Raw genomic sequence first — 6,631 nt, 5'->3', positions numbered from 1 at the left:
CTTTTCAAAAAATTAACTCAAAATATTAAATGGAAAGCTCTAAAACTTCTAGAAGACAACGTAAGAGAAAACCACCAATCTGGGTTTCTTGATGAATTTTTTAATACAAGACCTTAAAGCATGATCCATGAAAGAAATATTGATGAGTTGGACTTCATTAAAATTATAAAAATTTCTTCTCTATGAAAGACATTGTTAAGGGAATCAAAAGATAAGCCAAATACTAGGAGAAAATAGTTGCAAAATATATATCTGATAAAGGACTTGTGACCAAAACAACGAACTCTCAAAACTCAACAGTAAGAAAAGAAATAATCCAATTGAAAAATGAGCAAAAGATTTGAATAGCCACCTTACCAGAAAAATGTATACAGTGTGGTGTCCACAAATACGGTGGAGTAGGTAACTCCATAGTACCATCTCTCCAAAGAAACATCAAAAAATCAAGCAAAAACTGTTAGAATAAACATTGCCAGAACTTTAGAAAATTGCCAAAGGTCTACAGCAACAAAGAAAATGCTGAAACAGGAGCAAGGCAACTTTCAAACAACAAGGAAGCTTTGCAACATTTTTACTTGCCCTTGCCATACTCTCCTTTCCAGCTCAGTGGCAGTCTTGAAAATGGCAGCTCACACTGCAAATGTAGGACCCTGTGCTCTGGTTCTGGAGGGAGCAGAACTGAACTTGTTCTTAAAGAATGGCATTTGTCTGCTTGTCAGCTTCCTGCCTGGAAGCTGCCTGAAGAAATGACACAAAGTGCATGTCTTTGTTTCTCCTAACTCAGAATTTACTCATGGCAGACTCACTGTCATTCCTCAAAAATATTCTAAGAAATGAACAACTTGCTGCCACCTGGGGCAAAAGAATACAGTGGAGGCAAACAGAGAGTGTTGAAAACCTGAGAGGAAAAGCTGGAGAGTTTCTTTGGGAAATTAGGGTAGTCAAAAGAGCTGGGGTATTTGGAAAAATCACACACATGTGCATGTCCAGGGCAGGATGCATGCTCAGAAAAGACCTGAGAAGACCCTAAGTGTTCACCTATAACTGATCTGTAGCCTTGGTGCAAACATGAAGTTAAGGCTGTCAGAGTTGTAAATGGCTTCCCAGGCTAAGTGCTGAAAGGCCCCAACATGGAGCCAATCTGCAAAGCAGGGGAGTTCTTTGGTTTGTTCATTTGTTTGTTTTTGTAGTGTTGTTCTTCATTATTATTCAGCAAAAAATATTTTCTAATTTCCTGTGTGATATTTTCTTTGACCTATGAGTTATCCAGAGTTGCTTACTTTCCAAATATTTTGGGATTTTCTTGCTATTCCTATTGATTTCTATTTAATACCATTACTGGCAGAAAACAAAACTTTGTATGTTTCAGTCATTTGAAATGTATTCAGATGTGGTGGGGACCAAATTTTTCTCACTGCTGGAGGGGAAGTTTATAGCTAAGCAATAGGATAAGTCAAGAATGGTCCATGTAGTAATGGACTAGAATTGGAGACATAAATATGAACTCAGGTTTAGCTTAATGAAGATACCATTGGTTACATATAGAAATATATAAATATGTGTATGGTACAGACATATATATTTCCTTGCTCTGTCAGCTGAGACTACCTAGAAGAAATGACACACAGCAGTAGCAATAAACAATACACCAGATCTTGGTTTCTTGGTTTCTAATACCATTCTTCCTTAAAAAGAACCAGGGATCCTTGGCAAAATGGCTGACTAGAAATGAATGGAGCAGGAAATATATAAGATGAGGCTTGAGCATCTTGCAGTGCCAGAAATAAGGGAGTAAAATAATAATAATAATGGTGATGATGATGATGGCAGTAAGTCAAAGGCACACAGAAGCCAAGTTAAAGAACTTCCAATGACCAAAATTGGAAAAATTTGAGCAAACAAATATATAAAATAGTATTAGATTATAACCTAAAGTTTCAGTACATACCTATGAGTCTTGTACTGATATAAATGAATGACTGAACAAATAAACCAGTGGAAGATGAGGGACGAATCTCAGGATGAGAAGCATAACTTCCAATACCTTAAGTGTAGGCTGTACCAAGTGACTTCCTTCAAAAGAGTGCAGAATGTGAAAGGAAAAAGGAAGAGTAACTTTATAGTGGAGAAACCTGACAAACACTACTTCATCCAAGTGATCAAGGTCGACATCACTTATCAACATAAGTCAGGTTGATAGGATACTTTACCTCTGTGATCTTCCTCCCCAAAACTTACAACCCCAGTCTAATCATAAGGAAAAAAATCAGAAACATTCCAATAGAGGGGTATTCTGAAATATATATGACCAATACTCCTCAAAATTGTCAAGGTCATCAAAAACAGTGAAGGTTTGAGAAACTGTCACAGCCAAGAGGAGCTTGCAGGAGACATGACAACTAAATGTGATGTGGTATCCTAGATGGAAATCCTGGATTTTTACATTAGGTGAAAAGTAAGGAAACCTGAATAAAGTATGGACTTAATTATAATAAATCGCATAGTAACGTGCGATGTTAATAGTAGGAGTACCTGGGTTTAGGGTATATGAAAACACTCTCTTTTTCACAATTTTTATGTAAATCTAAAACTTTAAAAAACAAAGTTTAATTTTAAAAAGATATAAGAAACCCTCCTCAAAAAAATATATTTACTTACACATGCAATTTTTTTGTGAGCTAGGTATGGGCAGGGGATGGAGAAAGCTCCTATGGACTAGGAAATAGATGCATTTGAGGAGAAATGATATGTAAGCAGCACCCTTATAAAAGGTAATTATCCAATGAGTAGTTCCATGACTGGGTTGAGTGGCCAGTCATGCTGTGCATTTTTAAGACTACAGACTGTTCATTACTAGGGGCTGTCATTTTCTACCACCTCTCCCTGAGTGGTGGGCACCACAGAAGGAGCTAGACATTTAGAGATTCTAAACAGATTGCTAAACAGATATTATTCCGACCTTTATTTGTGTTCACATCTTTGCAAAAACTCATGTTGTCCCCTCTCCCTTGTTGCTCACAGTCCAGTGTTCATATAATTCTCCTTGAGGCTGATGACACAAGAGCCCTAGGACCTATGACTGACACAGTTAAAAAAAAAAAAAAAAGAAGTCATATGCTTGACTAGTCAAGCTGAACAATTTGCCTGACCTCTGACAAACCCTGCATAATGCCCCAGCAGTAGTTCTGAGTTAGATTGGTAAGACCTTTCCATAGCCCTAGATTCTTCATCCATGCCCTAAACAGAGTTATTCTGCATAAATTAGTATAAAGAGAAGACTAGATAGAGAAAAGTTTTACTTGGATATGAAATAGGTTACTACAAATTGGCTGATGGTACCTGCCAAAGAGGAGAAAGATGTTTTAAACAATAAGAGGACTTCCATTTCCAGTTAGGACTGAAAACGTAATAATGTTGATCTAACCATAAAAATGAAAATAAGCTGAACAAATTACCAAACAGTATCTAAAATAAATTCAGAGAGACAGGAATGCAAAGAAATCAAAGTAAGCTAATATCCAGAAAAGGATGAGTGCATAGTATAAGAGAAGACATCATCACTGCTTTCATCCTTGGTGAAGCAGAAGAAAGAAGACTCTGCCATAGACTGAGGAAAAGACACCAGACAAATTCATACATACTTTTTATAGCTACATATGGGCTGACATGATAAATTAGAATTCCAAAGAGCCCCACCACACAGCAAGTTGTCTTCATCTACCAACCCTTTTCATAGTCCTACAGCAAATTCAGGAATAGACCAAAGACTGGGTTCAAGGTAAAATAACTGTGAGATCCTCCCAGAGACATGTGGGCCTTTTCACTAAACAAAGCAACACCTGACTGAATGAAGTCAGGACAAGAGAGCTGAAAGGAAATCCTGAGAGGCACTCACTCTCTGCCTTAACCAACATTAAGGCAACGTTAAAGCAACATTAAGGTACACATTTATATAAGTATATACGGTTTAAAAGATTATTGACCATTTAGAACAAAATAATAACAGTGCATTGTGAGGATGTTAGCATATGAAGAAATATAAAGTATGATAGGAGCCAAAACGGAGGGAAGGGCAAATGAAATGATACTATTATAAGGTTTACACATTTGCCATGAAGTCACATAATATAATTTAAAACTAGGTTGTGGTGTTATAGACAAATCTTGTAAACTTTATAATAGCCACTCAAATATAAAACAAAGAAATATAGCTAATGAATCAACAGAGGACATAAAATGAGATATTAAAAAATGTTCAGCTTACTGAGAAAAGTCAGGAAAGGAGAAACAGAGAAACAGGACAAATCAAATAGGAAGCAAATACCAAGATAGTAGACTTCAATATAAGCATACTAATAATAACATTAAATACAAATGACCTAAACACTCCAACTGAAAGCAGAGATTGTCAGATTGGACAAGAAGAATGATCCAACTATATGTTGCATATAAGAAATACTATCGACTTTCTGGTTTCAGTTCTGACATGTAAAGAACTACTTGCAACCAGACAACCAGAAAAAGTTGGAAAAATGGAAAATCAGGGACTTTTCTTGGGCCCATAAGAGATCTGAGATTGCAGAACAAACCACCATCTTTAAACCTGGAGAGACAGGCACATCTTAGAGAGATACAACTGAAACCTGTTTACCTAAAACAGAATCCACTGGAGCCGTAAACTGATAGGAACTCTTAAGTGGGAACCATGACTAATTGCTGGAGGCTGATTATGGACTAGATGTAGACTGAGAAATTCCTGAGGGCTGCAGTATTGGGTGGGAAGAGTTACACCTGAGTTTTTCCTACAGAAACCCCACCAGGTTCTCACAGTGAGGATCCAAGAGAGCCCCCTAGTGGCTGTGGAAGGGAAGGGCAAGAGTAGCCACTGCGAAGCACAATGGAGTCTTCTCCATAGCAAAAGCCTGATCTCCAAGGGAAAGGACTTGGCAAGAGCACAAAACCTAGGAAGATGATTCCTTCCTATTCAAGGAAATAGATTGAAAGAGAGTAGGGGGAAGAGAGGACAAAAGCTAAGCCACTTGAGGAACACTCGTGAAGTTCATACCCCTGAGAAACAGGCCCACTTAAAAGGCTAGATTATTCAGAATATTATAAAATGCTTCTACTCCCCCACTTATAACCACACCAACAAGCCACCAGTATAATGATAGTGCATTATAGCTGAAGAGAAACAAGACACAGACTTTCTCTGAGCAGGAATACACAGGGAAGCCCAAATATAACAGGGAGTAAAACAGTAACACCGGAAAAATTAGAAGTCCCTGGTACCTATAGCTACACCAAATATTAAACATAGCCCAACTCCTAGCAGATTAGCATAAATCCTCACACTAAGGACCTGCTTACCTCAGTTCCTACTGCCTAATGCAACATATCTGGCTTTCAACAAAAAATTAGCAGTCATGCCAAAAGGCAAGTAAAAACATTCTGAAGAAAGGAAACAATCATTAGAACAACACTCAGACAAGAAACGGATGTTGGAATTATCATACGGGAATTTCAAATAACTATGATTAATATGTTATGACCCCTAATAGTGCAAATATATAACAGTCAAGAACAGATGGGTAATGCATCAGAGAGATGGAAACTCTAAGAAAGAATCAAGAGGAAATGTTAGAACACAGTAACAGAAACGAAATGTCTTTGATGGACTCATCAGAAAACTGGACATGGCCAAGGAAAGGACTAGTGCACTTGAAGATAGGATGAAATATGCCAACCTGAAATGTAAAGAAAAAAAAACAACAACTGTGAGACAATATCAAAAGGTGTAACATATACATAATTTTAATACCAGGACAATCAAACCCACTGATTCAGGAAGCTGATAGAAGGATAAGTATTTCCCCATGCTCCCCATACCCCCCGAAAAAAAGCCCTCAGAAAACAAACATGCATATATATATATACAGGCATGTCATATTCAAACTTCAGAAAACAAGAACAAGTTAGATATAGAGACACAGACAAATTGACTGTAAAAGAGTAAATACAGTTATCGTCAGAAATTTTTTAAAAATTGATAATGATAAAAAGGTCAATTAATGAGAAAGACATATTAATACTAAAAGTATATGTACCTAAAAATAGATTCAAATGCATGAAGCAAAAATTGAAGAACTAAAATGGAGTAATAAACATTTGTAATCATACTGGAAATTTTAACATGGTCTTCTCAGTAACTGAGAGAACAATGAAGTGAATGCTGTTAAGGAGAAATACTATTTCTGCTATTTCTGTAGTCTCTAGAGACACACTGACTGGGTTCAAGTTTCAGCTTTGTGACCTTGAACTAGTTACCTAATCTCTTTCTGCCTCAATCTTCTAACTAACAAAATGGGGATAGTAATACCATAGGATTGTTGAAAGGATTAAATGGGTTAATACATACAAAACAATAAGAACTGTGCCTGGCACACTGTAAGAAATATATGGCTTATTTTTTATATTTAAATAAACTGAAGGACAGTTGGCTTAAATTCTTGTTTGTGTAGCTTCATTTAGGAAAACATCTCTCTGAGTTTCATTGCTGTATTCTTTGTGTGTGATTAGCTACAAGGTTTTTCAGCATAAGTTCTTCCATAGAACTTCACTCAAGACTTACAAA

The sequence above is a fragment of the Delphinapterus leucas genome, chromosome 11 (genome assembly GCF_059928025.1).
Source record: "Delphinapterus leucas isolate spDelLeu-1000000601 "Yukka" chromosome 11, BTC_Dleu_Yukka2, whole genome shotgun sequence".
In the NCBI taxonomy this organism is placed as follows: domain Eukaryota; kingdom Metazoa; phylum Chordata; class Mammalia; order Artiodactyla; family Monodontidae; genus Delphinapterus; species Delphinapterus leucas.
This window is presented reverse-complemented; position numbering follows the sequence as displayed.